The sequence below is a fragment of the Malus sylvestris genome, chromosome 15, assembly GCF_916048215.2.
Source record: "Malus sylvestris chromosome 15, drMalSylv7.2, whole genome shotgun sequence".
NCBI classification, from domain to species: Eukaryota; Viridiplantae; Streptophyta; class Magnoliopsida; order Rosales; family Rosaceae; genus Malus; species Malus sylvestris.
In genome coordinates, this window is record NC_062274.1 from 53,998,868 (window position 1) to 54,016,819 (window position 17,952).

General features: G+C 38.2%; 1 pseudogene; it reads left to right on the forward strand.

The window, feature by feature from the left end:
* The first annotated feature begins 201 nt into the window (after nucleotides 1–201).
* Nucleotides 202–1,081, forward strand: LOC126603109 (uncharacterized; annotated as a pseudogene).
* The last annotated feature ends 16,871 nt before the right edge of the window (nucleotides 1,082–17,952 follow it).

Genomic DNA, 17,952 nt, shown 5'->3' on the forward strand with positions numbered 1-17,952 from the left:
CCTATGATACCAGTTGTTTCAAAGGTGACTAGTCCCAAGGCTGCTTCCGCCCCTACTCAGACAAACCGACCAACTCTCTCTAAGGCAGCTGCAGCAACACATCCTCTTCCCAAAGCACAAGGCTCCTCTCAGGTACAAACATACTTGCAATCTTGTATTTTCCTCATTCTGGTCTAGACTGTCCTATTAACTTGTCTTTTTTGTGTTTCAACAAGTCTCTGCTAAGGGCTCGGGCAAGTTTCCTCAGCCCTTTATGAGTAGGGTAGTCCTTACTCAACCTTCTCGAACTTATGGAATCTCAGGGATCCCAATCCCTCAGCCTAGAAAGAGTGATGTTGCTAAGTCTTCCCATTCCATATCTGTCGATGTTACCATTGTTGTTGCTGCCTTTTGTGGTGCCGTCGTGATGCCTCATCCTCTGGCTTCTCTTCCTGCTACAGCCTCTCTGCCCGAACAAGTCAGAGAGTTTGAGCAAATTTGGACAAAGCTGAGATCCCCAAAACGACCCTTTGAGCCTCAGCACCTTTAAGATCAACACATTGTCTTCAGAGAATGGATACAGAGGGACTTTTCTGCCTCCTTCAGCCTCAACGCTCTTCAAGATGCTGAAAAAGCTCTCACTGACTTATACCAAGCTCAATAGATGACAAAGGTGCAATATGAGTCCTTCATCTCCTTTTTTGAAAATCTGAAGGCTTTGCGAGATCAACATCTCAAGGCTGAGAGGCAAGCAAATAGAATGAGGTGCTGCAAAATGAAGCACACTAGGACCTTCATTATTCTGCAGCAACTGGTGGATGAGGGCTTAGCCATGGAGGATCAAATAATGGTGGTAGCTGTTGAGATTTAGAAGCTCGAAGAACAACTCTCTGTTTTAAAGGCTGAGCAGACGACCTTCTCAAGCAAGCTATACAAGAAAATCAAGGAAGTGAAGAGAGTCAACTACGAAGTGGAGGAGTTTGAAGCTCAGTTAGCCAATAATAATATAGCCTTAGAAGAGCCTGCTCGCATTTTCACCATTATGCAGACTTATCATTCTAAGATAGCTGCCTTGGCTAAAGATATGAACCTGTTAGGCTAGGGTCTTTGTACTTCTCCCACTTATTGAATAAAATGAACTCCCATTGCTTCACTAATTTGCTTATTTATTTACTCTTCTCTAATAGTAATAATTGCTTCAAACACACAACAAGGGCCCTCACTTATTCTTTAAGTATTAGACATCACTAATATAACAGTCTTTAACTTCCCAAATAGTTGGGTGGTACTTGTTTAGAAATTTAGCATTGATTAAATGTCTCCGTAAGTCTCCATCTAAATCCGCCAAGTAATACCCATCCTTTGTCTAATACTTTGGTAATTGTAAACGGGCTTTCCTAAGTGGGACTCTACTTCCCAAAACCTCTAACTTGAGCTCCCAAGGGCAAAACTGCTTTCTATACCAATTCTCCATCTCTGAAAGTCTTCAGCCTTACCCTCTTGTTGTAGGCTCAGGCAACAACTTGTTTCTCATCTTGGATCTTGTTTAGAGCTTCAATTTGGGCAACATCCAAATCCTCAATTTTTTGACACATAGCCTGACTGAACTCATCACTATGTAGGCCAAATTGGTTCTGAAGCCTTACAGAACTCACATTGATCTCCATAGGGAGCATTGCATCTTGCCTAAATGTCAATGCATAAGGAGTAGTCCTAGTTCCTGCTCTTTTTGAGGTTCTATAAGCCCAAAGAGTATCTCCTAACTTTTCATGCCACATTTTTGAACTCTCTACAAATATCCTTTTACTGATGTTCACCAATATCTTGTTGCTAGCTTCTACTTAACCATTAGACTAAGGATAATAAGGGCTAGACTGGATCATCTTTATCTTAAACTTAGCTGCAAACTTTGCTACTTCTTTTGAGATAAATGATGTTCTTCAGTCTATAACAATCATTTCAGGCACTCTATATCTGTGTAGGATTTTGGTCTCAATGAACCTTTTGACAGTATATGAGTTAATGGTCCTCATAGTTGAAGCCTCAACCCATTTACTAAAGTAATTGATTGCCAAAATTATGAGGGTGTGCCCTTTGCTGGAAGTTGGGTAAATTTGCCCAATAAAGTCCATGGCCCACCCTTTGAAAGGCCATGGCTTAACTATTGGGTTCAAAGGCATTGATGGTGTATGCTGGAAAGGTCCATGTCTTTGGCATTCTTCACATCATCTAGCATAAGCTTTACAATCTTTCTCCTTGTTGAGGCAAAAGTAACCATATCTTCTCATCAACCATCTCATATTTGTCCTGGCTTGGTATGCTCCATAAATGCCTTCATGCACCTCAACCATCACCCTCATTGATTCTTCCAAACCCAAGCATTTTAACAAAAGCCCATCTGGAGTCTTTCTCAGCAAAGTTTTATCCCACTTAACAAACTTAGTCCCCTATTGTCTGATCTTCTTACTAGTGAGAAAAGAAGGGTCCTTCAAGTACTAGATGATAAATGTTCTCCAGTCCTCTATCTCAAGCTCTTTAGCCATTACATCCAGGCTAAATCCCCTTTCAAAGATAGAAGGAAGACTTCTCATTTGGATCTTTACTTTCATTTTAGGCCCTCTCTCTTGAACCTGTGCTCTAGAAGCCCATTATGCCAATTCATCAGCACTCAAATTTGCTTCTTTGGGAATATGGCTAATTGTTATTTCATTACCCCAATAATCTAATAATTGAGTAGCTGCCAAGTAATAATCCGCCGTTGTGATATGACTGCACTTGTACTCTCTATTTAATTGATTAATCACCAACTCAGAATCACCATATATGACACACCCTGACCCATAATGTCCACTTGGACTCTGAATCGACCTGTATTGGTCAACACCTGGAAGGTGACGAAGCCATAAAGTGTAGTGTAGTGGAAAATGTCAATAAATTTAAACCTAAAAGTGCCTAAATATAAGAGTACATTTGTGACCGGGAATGAACCCATTTCACACGTGATGTCAGAGCATAGGTAAACTCCAATACCAAGATTTGCCACGAATCATCGTCGATATGAAAACTCAACCACTAAAACCTGGAGGGGCGAAAAACAAGGGTGAGTGGACTTGAAAATAAAGTTTTAATAAAAACCTTTGCAAACATTATAACCCCTCACCGTAAAACATGTACAGTTTCCAAGATATACATACTACATATAGTATGAAAATACTCATCGTAGCCTGCAAATATCAAGATATCAATAAGGCACAATAGTTCATATATAAGTGCATAACGTCAGTAATCGTATACTTTCGCATAAACAAATATATTAAACCAAATGCTTATCGACATATGCTGACACACGAGTTCATGCAGAGTTATTCTGACATGAACAGGACTAGGTGTAATAATGATATACACTCTAGTGCTACAATCACATGAAGACTGGAGCTATTCGCGGTCACATACGAGTTGAAGTTGCCTATTGCAACCTGAACGACAGGACTGGCACCTACTTGGATCCAAGACGAGTGTGCGGTGTGGATGTGAACATACACATGAAAGACTGGCCCTGCCCTTAGGCGAATCATACCACGATCCGACGGTCGGATCTCCGCCAATCACAATTCAAGTGGTGGTCAACGTTTTATTTAAGAACTTACAAATCCAATTCAGGAATATCTATAAGTCGGATTACCGATCCATAAGTTCCTAATGTCCTCAAATCTTACATACTATCACGTATTAAAGTTTGATGCCAATCCAATGGTCGGATCGTCGAATCATAAAATGGTCAAGTGAATAGTATTCTATACTAGGTTCAAACTATGGAACTATAGCAAATGGTTATCGAATTGACATCAGAACATACAATTGAACTCAACAAGGCAACGTCAGCCCACTAGCCATGCACCGCCGCACGTGCCGGTAGGGCGCCCCGACTTGTTGAAAAATCGAACAATTCCAAAAATTCCCAAATTTTACAGGAATGAAGATCTCAACGAGTAAAGCAAGTTTTATACATGTGGCCAAATCCAATTTGGCCGGGAAAGGCCCCAAATTGGCTCGTACCCATCAGAAACCCCAGAAATGGGTGTGTGTACAGGTCAAACAGGTCAAAAGAGATTGCAGGTGATGAATGGATGAATTTCGCCTAAAAAATGGTGAAAGTTGGCCGAAATTACACAGGGTCAAACTGGTTGGGTGGTCGGGTCATAGGGGAGGTTGGGGATGTCCTTCCCTCTCTCATCTCCTGATTGGTTCTTTCTGTTCCTCCTCATTTTTTATTGGTCCAACAATTTTTCCCCTGATTGGTCACTTAACAACAATCTAATCGGGCCTCTTTCCCACAAGGTGGGAGTTTATTAATTTCTAATCTAAAAGGTAATAAAATGATTCCAAATGTGCGTAACTTTTCCGTTAAAATCCTGATGCGCAAAATAACTAGACACACAAATTAACCCTCTTTTTGACAATTGTAGTATAGATGTAAGTAGGGTATCGTTCTAGGCCGGGGATTAGGAGGGATTGCTAATCTATTCTAAATTAATTTAAAAATATTAAACAAGACTCAAGGACACAAAACTAGGCTAAAAACTCTAATAACTCGAAACACACTTAGAATGACTCAAAATAATGAAAACAATCAAATTAGACACTAGGAACTGAAATGGACGGAAATTGAATTAAAAGACTAACAACAATGAAAACTAACTAAATAATATAATTTAATAATGGGGGGGGGGGTTTGGTTTTGACAAGAAGTAAATTAAACTTAAATAAATTACAGAATTGACAAAAGCATGAAATTAAGGTGAAAGGATAGGTGATGGACTAGCTAGAGGGTTCTTCTCCACACATGACACATATGCAACCTAAATTGATTTTAAGTTGTTCTTTCAATAAATTGTAAATCTCAATACTTCAGATTAACCGTGAACAGCACTTTTTTAATCTTCAAGTTTTCCTTAAGTTATTGAATTGGACGGAAAAACGCATACAACAATTCAAAACATTCTTCAAAAGTCCCCTACATGAAAAGCACAATAGAGATACAATCAAAGATCATTAAACTTTGTGAAAACTATAAGCATTGACGAGGCATTCGTAACTATGATTTGCATGAAACTTATGCCAAGAATTTACTTAACGTGATTGTGACTAGCAACCTTCACTACTTGTGAATATAAGTTCATAACGATTAGGTGAAATTCACTTATATTTTAGCATCAAATTCATGCATGTAAATTAAGTATGCATTCTTAATCGACATAAAAAAATAAGTTATCAATCAAGCAGTTAAGCAAATTAAATCACAACTCAGAAATCACAACTGAAGGTAATCAATTCATATTACAAATATATTCATGGCTTTGAATTCCCCCCTAGCCAAGGGGGGTTTAGTTCCTCATACTTGCAAAACAAAGATACATAAAATTAGACATTGAAATCAAAGATAGAAAACACCTAGAAACGCTCCAACACTCCCAAGGCTTGGGCTTAGGCACATCACAAGATGTTCCTTCTCCTTCCTTACTTGCAAGCTGCGGCACTAGAGGTTTTGGACGGTTTTGGGTGGTCCATCCTCATGTCTCCATGTTTGCACCATCCAATCTTAGCCCAAAAATGCTCCAAAATGCTCCAAAATGCATCTTCTTGCATCCTTGGCCCATAGAACCTACAAACACACAAAAATGGCTTAAACTACTAACATAACTAAGAACTAAGAACATAAATGCACGAAAACAAACATACTAAGTCGCATAAATATGCTCCTATCAAATTCCCCCACACTTAGCTTTTGCTAGTCCTCGAGCAAAACAAAGAAACAAAACATAAGAACAAAACAAAACCTAAACCTTCCAATATTTACCTTAGGGATTTTCAATGCAACATGACATGCAAAAGATCATCATAACCACATATTTTGGCCTTCCCTACCCTTGAGCACATACTTAATCATAGTCACCACATACCAGTTCACATATAACCAATTAAAACTATGTTTTGAATGTAGTAACATGCCTTAGAGAATTTGCTCAATTCCTTACAAGATACACTCTTATTTTCACTCCGATTTTCTGACTACACACCCTACACTAGGTGTATGTGAGAAGATTGATGTAAACATGAAAACGAACACTCACATATGTTTATAGCAAAGAAAGCAATTTCTGGAGTTATTAAGCATGTATAGATATGATCTCATGACTGGAATGCTACTACTTAGATGCGAGAACCAGGGACACCATATGCTTGTACCAATCCCAAACTCCACATATTGAAATGCATAACACTCAAGATTGAAGTTAAGGGTTGTAACGGGGTTAGGGGTGATTGGCTAACAATGAAAGGTAAGGAAACAAACGTTTTTAAAGCATAATAAGCAAAGTAATGAAATTGATGCTTAGAATTCCCTTTGAATGCAGCAACTAACTTTAAACACAATGGGGTTATTCATTCAACTTTTTAGGGCCGATTTCAACTACAAACAACACTTGTGAGCCTTTCCTCACTTATTTCAAACTCTTTTTCTTTTCTTTTTTTCTTTTTCTTTTCTAACCCGTGCCTTATTACTTTCTTTTGGCACACAAAACACAAAAATCTCATTCCCCCACACTTGTTTTCTGCATAAGGACAATCAAAAGGAATTCATTTTAAGTCATGCTTCATTATGCTTTAAAAACAAGGGTATGGATAGTCCTAATCTAGGCTAGGTAAGGGAAATGTGGTTTAACAAAGAAAACAGGCTAAACAAGGCTCAACGGGGTTAAACTTAAACAAATATGCACGGGATAAGCTTTTTGGCTCTAGTTCACTACACAACTTCATCTTGAATATGTGTTATGCAAATCAATGTCATGCTTTGAATGGAACGGGCATAAGTTCTAGTATTTGGAACTAAATGATGAAACGCCTTCTAAGTAGCAACCAAGCAAAGAATGATGAGATCATGCAACGACTTTAGAAAACAAAAATGCACAGATTAATAACTCTCCAAAGAACGTATTAGGCTCAAGTCTCTCAAGGTTGTAGTGTTAGTTTGAGTTCCTTCCTTCAAGCATGTTACAAAAACTGATTTTTTTCTTTGTGATTACATGTGAATTCGTAAACTATAACTATAACCAAGCATAAATCAAGAGCATATCAAACTTCCATCCATGTTTATAACTTTCTTTAACAGTCATGCAATTAACAAACCAAATCCTCATTATTGTGTTGGAAGGTACCCTAAGACACAAACAAACACACAAAAACAACTCTTGTTGGCTTTTTCAAAACAATTTTTTTCAAACTTTTGTCAAATTTTCGGATTTTTATGTCAAAACATACTAACATGCTTAAAAACACACTAAAAACACTTAAAACAGCAAGAAACAACATTGTAAGTGATAGGTGAATAAAATCCCACGAAAATCATGCAACAGCAACTTGTTTACCCCCCCACACTTAAATCTAACATTGTCCTCAATGTTTCAAACATAAACTCACACAAAAGCAAACAAACAAACAACGAGGAAACATGATAAACATGGCAAAGTAAAAGCAATAGAGAGGAGGGTTAAAGAACGCAAACACCTGGTTTTGGAGTCGGAAATTCCTAGGTCTTCTTTATTTCCATGGGTTGCCTCCATCACTAATGAGAACTCTAGGCATGCCAAACCTAGCAAAGATATTAGTTTTCACAAAATCTGCAACAACCTTTGAATCGTTAGTCCGGGTGGCTTTGGCTTCCACCCATTTGGAAACATAATCAACAGCTAGCAAGATATAAGTGAAACCAAAAGATGGAGGGAAAGGACCCATGAAATCTATACCCCAATGTCAGAAAACACTATAATGCAAATAAAAATAAAATAAATAAATAATAAGAAATAAAATAAAGCAATTGGACTGAAAACTTCCCTAGTTTGCAGTAAAACCAAGCGATGACCCCCCAAGCTAAAATTCTCTAATCAACTTCAAGGGTGGAAATAACCAAAAGTTCCTGCAAAGAAAAGAAATAATTCAGTTAAGTAACGCAAGAATTGCAAACGAAAAATTGAAAATCACGATAAAAGACAATGAATAGAACTAATAAGTGATCATTGGTCGTGCTTGTTGACTTTCCACAGCTTTCCTCTTGAACTGGGTGACACTTAGCTTTTTACTTGCAAGTGATGATTTGATGATATTGTACGGCGAAGCTTTGCTCTTTGGAAATGTTGCAGTTCCTTATTTGTTCTCCAAGCAGATGTGGCAGCTTCTCTTGTTCTTCATCTCAGACTCCTTCCGCTGGGATGATTGTGCAAGCTGCATTCTTCTCTACTTGTTTCTTCTGTACGTTGTCTCCACATGCTGCTGGTATCATTTTCGCTTGCCTTATCTGTTCTTCAGGTAGATGTGGCAGCTTCTTTGGAAGTACATCAGCAGTGGAAGACGAGTACTCGAGAGCAATTTCTCCATGTCCTGCAGGTTAGAACAAAGACAAGGAAAAGGACATGGAGAATGCATGATATGAGATACTCTTGCTTTCAACCTTTATGATATGAAATACTTTTGCTCTGGATGGGTTGTTTGCAGGGGTATCCCAAGGAATGAGGAATACAGAGTGACTCGAGAGGGTTTTTTGGGAATGCATTCTCGGAGATGAAGAAGTGCTGAAAGGGTGTGCCTTTGCTGTGGAAGGCGAAGGTAAATACTTATAGGACTTTTCTTCACAACCGGAACTATTCTCTCACTCATTGTCGGCAGCCGATGGATGGATGAATAGTACAAATTACGCGCTTTCTGACAAAGCTGCCCGTAATTTCCGCAAAGCTGCCAGTTGCATGTGACGAGTGACGACACGTCTGGACAAATTGATCTTTTGAAATCCGGGGTTCGGCTCGTGGTTTCTGAGCAAGCCCATTTTTTGAGAAATGAAACGCCTCTTTTGAGAAAAGAATCCGGCTTTTGAGAAAGGAAACTCCTCTTTTGAGAAAAGAATCAGGCGTTTGAGAAAGGAGCCCCGACTCTTCGATTTGCGAGAAGACACTTCTCTGAGGAGCGCCTCTCCGATTTCTTCTTTTTATAGAGGCGCTAATTGTGTTCCACAACACACTTGAGCTCCCTCTTGTAAACACTCCCTTCTTGCAATTTCCAAAATCTTAATCTGTCCGATCTCTTCTTTCTCAACACCTTCAGAAAATGTCTAGCCCTTCCGATCGTCGTTTTGACTTGAACATTGGTGAAGAGGCAGCTCCGCCTTCACCAGACAACATATGGCGCCCATCTTTCATATCCCCTACTGGTCCTCTCACCGTTGGGGATTCGGTGATGAAAAATGACATGACCGCTGCGGTGGTGGCCCGGAACCTTGTCACCCCCAGAGATAACAGACTGCTTGCTAGACGGTCTGATGAATTGGCGGTTAAGGAGTCTCTGGCTCTTAGCGTGCAGTGTGCGGGTTCTGTGTCCAACATGGCCCAACGCCTATTTGCTCGAACCTGTCACGTTGAATCGTTGGTGGCTGAAATACAGAGTCTCAAAGAGGAGATTAGAGGACTCAAGCATGAAAATAAACAATTGCACAAGCTTGCACACAGTTATGCCACAAACATGAAGAGGAAAATTGACCAGCTGCAGGAAACTGATGGTCAGATTTTACTTGATCACCGGAGGTTTGTGGGTTTGTTCCAACCGCATCTGCCTTCGTCTTCTGGGGCGGCACCGCGTAGTGAAGCTCCAACTGATCAACCTCCGATACCTCCTCCTTCCGTGGCCCCGCCGACTGCTGAAGCTCCGCCGACTACTGAAGCACCACCTGACCAATGAATGCTATTAGTTTACACATCATTGTAAAATATTTTTACTTTTATGTTTTTTTTTTTTTTTTTTTTTTTTTTTTTTTTTTTTAATATGTAAAATTTGTAAATCAATATAAAAAGACTTTGTTTAACCTTCCCCACACTTAAACTAAATAACACAAACTCACAGAAATCAACCAATTAACACAACTAACTAAACAAAACAAAATGAAAGCAGTAAAGATAAGGGTGTAAGAATGCAAATCTGATTTGGTTAGCGATTCCAAAGTCTCCCTTCGTTGAATGCTTGGGTTGCCTCCCAAGAAGCGCTTGATTTAACGTCCTTAGCCGGACGAATCTTTCCTTTAAACTCCCCTCGGCTCCAAAGCATGGAATTTATCTTTTAATGGGAGGTGATACTTGAAATGATTCGGCAATGGTTTAAATTCAAGAGTGGGTGCCTGAATCATCAAAATCAGAAACATGTTAGTATAAATTAAAATTAGAATTGGAGAAGATGGCTTACTTTCTATTTCTGACACAAACTCAATGACAAACACCACATTGTTGAACATTTCCGGGACTTTGAACTTGGCCAGGTTTACTATGATGGTTGTGGCTTGTCCCGTGTCATCAAACTCAACTGTTTTGGGCTTGATTGTCTCATGCACAGCCTCTTGGATGTATTCTTGATATGCTTCAACCACTTCATTTTCTTGAATCCCTTTTCTTGGTGTACAAGGTTCTTTGAACGTTTCAATACCATCGGGAACTTGTTTTGGTGCACCAAGAATTGGGATATCACTTTGCACCTTTGGAAGAGCTTCCACAATGTCTTTTTCACTCTCTTTGATATTTGGAATCAAAAACCTGCAAGGACAAAGGACATTCGGTGGAATAATGTTAGAATGAAGTGAATTTAGAACTTCCTCACCTGAGTTGGATGACATAGGGATTTGAGGAGTTTGCAGCAAGAATTCTTCTAAACTGCCCAGGTCGTCGTCCTCCTCTTCTGCTTGCAACAGCAATTCATCCATGTTTGGGCTGTGTTTGGATGGTTCTGGGACAGCTTCATCATTCATGTCACCTTCCAAAGTGATGGCTTCATCGATTTCACTTTCTGCTTTTGAATTTGCAATGTTTGAGTTGGAAAGTTCACTTTGATCTCGAATCTGTGCCATGAATTCCACAATCTGCCCAACTTGCATCTCCAATTCGTCCACTCTTTTGACTCGGTCTTGCATCTTCTGGTTTCGATTTTCTACTCCCTGATTCAAAGAGGTGAGTAACTTATTAAGTGTATCATTATCCAAGGACGTACCTGAATTGAATTGGGTTGATTGTTGTGGTGGTTGTGACGGTTCATATGGCCACTGATAGAACTCTTCTGATGGCGGCAATTGTTCTTCTTTTCGTAAACCCTGCGCCACAGAAATTAGTCCTTCAAGAATTTCATTATAATTCATGGGCATACTTTGATTTGATTGGAATTGTTGTGGGGGATGCTGTGGTGGCTGCATAGGTCTTGAATAGAACTCGTCTTGCTGCCAATATCCACATTGTTGAAATTGTTGAGGATCATCCCACATATAATCTGAATTACCTCTCCAATCTGAATTGTAAGTGAAGGATTTATTTTGAAAAACATGTTCATTTGAGCAACATCATATAGCATGCAATTAACAATTAAAGGCGGAATCATGCTTGCATGCACTCAAAAACAAAACATTACCATGAAATTCAAAGCCTAGTAGATTGGTGAACCATTAATCAACTCAAAACAAAGTGAGTTGAAATTATTACCTTTGTAGATTCCTCTTTGCATAAGCAAAGGCTAATCACCCAAAGAGATAGGGCCTTCATTCCTTGCTTCTTAGATCCATGGATTTGGATGGAAAAATAGGTTTCTCCAAGTTCCCAAAATAGGGAACCTCTAAGTCTCTTCACCAAGGTTTGATTGTAGAAGAAATGAGTGACCTTGGAGTAGTAGGATTGCTAGATGTACCCTCCAAGGTGTTAGGCCTCTTTAGAGAGAAAATGGAGAGACAATTCTCACCAATTTTCCCCCAAAATAAACCCTTTTAATCCTTAATGAATATTTGGCTATAAAGTCATTTATATAGTCACTTCTTTAAGTGACCTAAATAACCAAAACCCTAATTCATCACAATATGGCCGGCCATTTAGGGAGTTTTGGGCTTTTGGGCTTTAATGAATCTTTATTCATTAAATTGTCATACAACTTAAGTTAATGGGCTTGACGTTCGAAGCCCATTGGGCCTTAAGGTCCAAAACTATCCCGAAGTCATTTAACGAACTTATTCGTTTGATTAATTAACATATTAATTAATCCTTGCCATAAATAAATGATTAAACCATTTAATCATTCTTACTCATTTCCGTTTAATCTTCAATCTCTACCTTTTATGGTGTGCGATCCATTAGGTTCCTTTTAGCGAGGTAGTGGGCGATTAAAACCATTTTACATCGATTGTGAATTGAAACTATTTTCAATTCTCCCTTTAGTGATTACACACGTTTAGGGCTTCCACAAACCATGAGTGACACCTAGCAGCATATCATGGTTACCCAAGCTAATCAGAAGAGGATAGAGAACCTATTCAGTTCGGGATTACAAATGCAATACGGTCTTTCTCTAATCTAATACTCTTGACCACATTGTTTGGTATGATAGTTTATTTACTCATGTCTACTATCCAATGTAAATCGTTTGCTTATATGATTTCCTTGAATGTGATTTGGAACGCATTCCCTAATCTCATTCATACTCTGGCCAGAGATTCCAAATCATATCATAGAGTATTCTCCCTCAACTGTTTGAAGGTTAGAGATCCCTTGTTGCGCATTCACTTGTCTCCATAGCTAAGTGGCTTAACCCCAACGATGCCGTGGACACCCCGAGGGGGTGACTTTGACATAATCAAAGATCAAGGACTTAACCACAAGACAACTATGATGCCTCAGGTCAAAGGACTACTTTGCATTATCCCAACCATGAGTTCTTATGTGACATGGAATATGAGAACTCTTCGTTGATCACGTTCAGTGTACTCATTCTCTATTGAGCACCTACGTACTTGTCTTGATGTCACACACACCAATGACTCGAGACTAATCACTCTCCCTGAGAGAAGACATAGTACGTACCGATCTTTACGGACTGTCAATGCCCAATTGACAATCCTATGATCAGGAACATTTAGGATGTGTCTACGAAAGAATGGTCTCATGAATCTAACTTCATTAGATTACATTCTCCCAATCACATATTCCTTGGACTTTATCGTTTAAGCATATAACATTTATATGAGACGGCTCAAACAATAATGTATGCCCTTTATATGTAAAACTAGATTAGTTTAACATGTGAAATGTCCGTAAAGTATCATCACATGATTGGCTTTAGGGCACATTTCCAACAGTAAGCGTTGGAAAATATGTTGCCCCTTGATTGGTTATGGCCTTGATATCCCCAAACATCTTCATTTCCATAAAATTGAGGACTTTGATAACCTTGCCCATAGGGCACATCAAATGTAGGGACACTTGGCATTGTGGTCCGTTCGGCATTATGAGTCAATTGAGCAGTGAGCTGTGCCAATTGAGCTTGAATGGTCGCAAGTGCCATGTCTCGCTCCATTTGTACCTAAAATCAAAGAAAGAAAAATAAATCAAATATCAAAAGTAAAATACACAAACACCAATATAAACATAAACAAAAACAAAAATAAAGGGATTAGCAAAGTTGCTAATCCCCGACAACGGCGCCAAAATTTGATGCGAGAATTACTTGACACACAAATTAACCCTCTTTTTGACAATTGTAGTATAGATGTAAGTAGGGTATCGTTCTAGGCCGGGGATTAGGAGGGATTGCTAATCTATTCTAAATTAATTTAAAAATATTAAACAAGACTCAAGGACACAAAACTAGGCTAAAAACTCTAATAACTCGAAACACACTTAGAATGACTCAAAATAATGAAAACAATCAAATTAGACACTAGGAACTGAAATGGACGGAAATTGAATTAAAAGACTAACAACAATGAAAACTAACTAAATAATATAATTTAATAATGGGGGGGGGGTTTGGTTTTGACGAGAAGTAAATTAAACTTAAATAAATTACAGAATTGACAAAAGCATGAAATTAAGGTGAAAGGATAGGTGATGGACTAGCTAGAGGGTTCTTCTCCACACATGACACATATGCAACCTAAATTGATTTTCAGTTGTTCTTTCAATAAATTGTAAATCTCAATACTTCAGATTAACCGTGAACAGCACTTTTTTAATCTTCAAGTTTTCCTTAAGTTATTGAATTGGACGGAAAAACGCATACAACAATTCAAAACATTCTTCAAAAGTCCCCTACATGAAAAGCACAATAGAGATACAATTAAAGATCATTAAACTTTGTGAAAACTATAAGCATTGACGAGGCATTCGTAACTATGATTTGCATGAAACTTATGCCAAGAATTTACTTAACGTGATTGTGACTAGCAACCTTCACTACTTGTGAATATAAGTTCATAACGATTAGGTGAAATTCACTTATATTCTAGCATCAAATTCATGCATGTAAATTAAGTATGCATTCTTAATCGACATACAAAAATAAGTTATCAATCAAGCAGTTAAGCAAATTAAATCACAACTCAGAAATCACAACTGAAGGTAATCAATTCATATTACAAATATATTCATGGCTTTGAATTCCCCCCTAGCCAAGGGGGGTTTAGTTCCTCATACTTGCAAAACAAAGATACATAAAATTAGACATTGAAATCAAAGATAGAAAACACCTAGAAATGCTCCAACACTCCCAAGGCTTGGGCTTAGGCACGGCACAAGATGTTCCTTCTCCTTCCTTACTTGCAAGCTGCGGCACTAGAGGTTTTGGACGGTTTTGGGTGGTTTTTATGGTGTAGAATGGATGGGGAATGGTATGGAAAGGTTTAGGATTGATGGGTGGTGTGGCTAGGGGTGGTTTTTGGCTAAATTTGGAGAGAAAATCTGTTATGTCTTTGATGAATATGGAAGGTGGTATTTATAGGCTTGAGATAGGACCACTCCATTTCCTTTGCATGTGAGCTTGTGTGGGTGTGTGTTGGCATGTTTCCCCTTTACATTTACACACACATGCTTCATCATTTCAACCACAAAACACACACATTTTCTGCCATGTTTTTCCCTTTACATTTATACACACATGCTTCATCATTTCAACCACAAAACACACACAATTCCTTCACCTTTGCCATGAGTTTTGTATGTGTATGCTTCAATGTTCTTCTCTTTGCCATGTGTTTGCTTTCTTTGCCATGTGTTTGCTTTCTTTGCCATGTGTTTGCTGCCATGTTTTCCCCTTTACATTTACACACACATGCTTCATCATTTCAATCACAAAACACACACAATTCCTTCACCTTTGCCATGAGTTTTGTCTTCGCTTTGCATGTGGGCTTCTTTGCATGTGTTTTCTCGCTCTCTTGCCTTGAGTTTGCATATGGGCTTCTTTGCATGTGTTTATCCTTGCAATTACACACACACACTTGCACACACAAAAGCCCAAAACGTCCATCCTCATGTCTCCATGTTTGCACCATCCAATCTTAGCCCAAAAATGCTCCAAAATGCTCCAAAATGCATCTTCTTGCATCCTTGGCCCATAGAACCTACAAACACACAAAAATGGCTTAAACTACTAACATAACTAAGAACTAAGAACATAAATGCACGAAAACAAACATACTAAGTCGCATAAATATGCTCCTATCAATTCCCGATTCGCAACCAGCTTTCACCTATGTGTTCGTACCATCAAGTACTACACAAATATGCTAAAAGAATATTTTGTACGTCTCACAACACGCTGGTCAACGAAGGTCAACAATCTCGCCTCAAGGGTAATTTTGTCCAATCACTCTTTTAAATTTAATAAAATTGTAAAACTAGGGACGGATTGTCACAATCTACCCACCTTAAAAAAATTTCGTCCCTGAAATTTGAAATCATTTGTTATACATAAAATACTCAAAAAGATAGTAAGAAAATATATATATATATATATATATGTGTGTGTGTGTGTGTGTGTGTGTGTGTGTGTGTGTGTGTGTGTGTATAAGGAAGAAGTCAAGTTAAAGCAGTTGCATAAAAGAGAATGACATTTCATCGCGATCGGAGTGCAGTGATTCCTCTTTTATGCCCCCAAACTCATACTTTCCTTCTCTTTCAGCATAATACTGTAACATAATACCTTTAGAAAAGCATAAGGTCAAAAATATATACATAATAACACGTCGTCAAAAACACACACACACACATATATATATTGTGAAAAATTTTAAATAGTTGTACTGAAATCCAAACCGAACATAAAAAAAATTTCAACTATGCACTCATAGTGTCATGTACTCCAAGAATAAGTGTGCAGTATCTTTGGATCAACCTACCTACGGACCATAAATAAATAAATATATAATAAATAATTAAGTATACTAACGTGAACAGACCTTCCTATTTACTTGCTTAACGAATCCAATGAATAAGTTGTGAATATTACGGTCTGCAGCTCACGATACCGACGGCTCATTGTTGTCTCGAAAAGCAAGCAACAAATTCTCGAGGGTGTAATATTACCATCCTGCCCCTCCTTGGGAAATACGCATAATTCGTCTGATTCGTGCCTCGACCGTGCTCACATACTACCCTCTCGGGCAACATCGTCAATATCATGACATTTTTTATATCGTAATCTCGATCATTCAAATACTTGTTCACAATACTCTTCTGTCAATCATGTATTATGCATAAATCTCCACATTATGTCTCATCGGTGTCATAACTAAAACCCAAATTGTAACCGTAGTTACAAGCAACTAAAATAATGATAACTATATGTTACAACCATGCTAATTGTAGACTGACAAAATGCAATACGTCTAAGGTCTGGGTAGTTCGTTCAGATTTGTCATTAGTCTGAGGGTGAAAATGTGATACTGGACAAAAATTTAGTATTCATAACCTTCAAAAAGGCTTCCCCAAACTTGAAAATGGGATGCATGTCACACGGAGATACAGTAGTGACATGCACCCCAAATAGTCAAACAATGTAGTTCACAATGTCTTAGCGAGCAGCTTTATATTGAATTCCTCTCGAATTTAGCGATAAACTATGTCGAGAAGCCTAAAAGAACACTCAAGTATCTGAGGGTCAAAACACTCTATCAAATCTAAAGTACAAGATAACTGGATTGAATGCATAACATCTCACTACAATCGTAGTTTCTGAATTATTCAATCACCAACGATAATGATTCGTTCAGTAGAGTATTTGTTGGGTGATTGAGGAATTGATGGCCACAATTAAAATTTAAATATTCGAGCGATTCACCTAAACCGTTTGTTTGCTTCAAATTAATGCGAAGTCTAGTAGTGTAAACATGTACTCAAGGTTGACTAGAATGGCTTCCAGCACCTAGAGGTGAATATGGAATCATAGTCAAAGTAGATGATGATCAAAATGCCAAAAAATCCGATAAATTCAAAAATGAGTAAATTTTACTAAGTGGCCTAAAACGTAGTCCCTCTGGACCAATGGAAAGTAAGCTAACTTGTCAAATCGATCGATAATCACTGAAACATCATCATAATCTAGACATGTACAAGATAGCTCATACAGTGAGCTTATTGTGATGTTTCCCTATCTCCATTGGATACAAGCAGTAAGTATAACACTCGAATGGTTTCTTGATGATTGTAATTAACGTCATATCGATGCTTGTGAACTCCAACTGGAATAGGATAGGAAGGCTGGAAATGGTCAAGGATAAATGTCTTTTGTTATAGTAAACAGTAATTACGTTTACGCAACTGGGATAATACACGATAGTGCAAGCATAGATGTTGATTTGGTTCTTCCACTGCCCTTGTCAATAATTTAGCTTATTTCAAATGAGGTTGTATTTGAAAAGTCTAAGATTAATAAAGGTCCTACACATGTTTCTCCACCGAGAAGTACCATTCGAGTTTCAAATGAAGATGATAACTATTGACTCTAGGTTGTATATATGATGGTTCAAGATGGAAAATATAAGCCACATTCTATCATGCTACCTCTACACAGCCGGAACATCCAAAGAACACGTCATCATGGATTTCCAAAATGATCAATGTCATTGAAAGGTGTAAA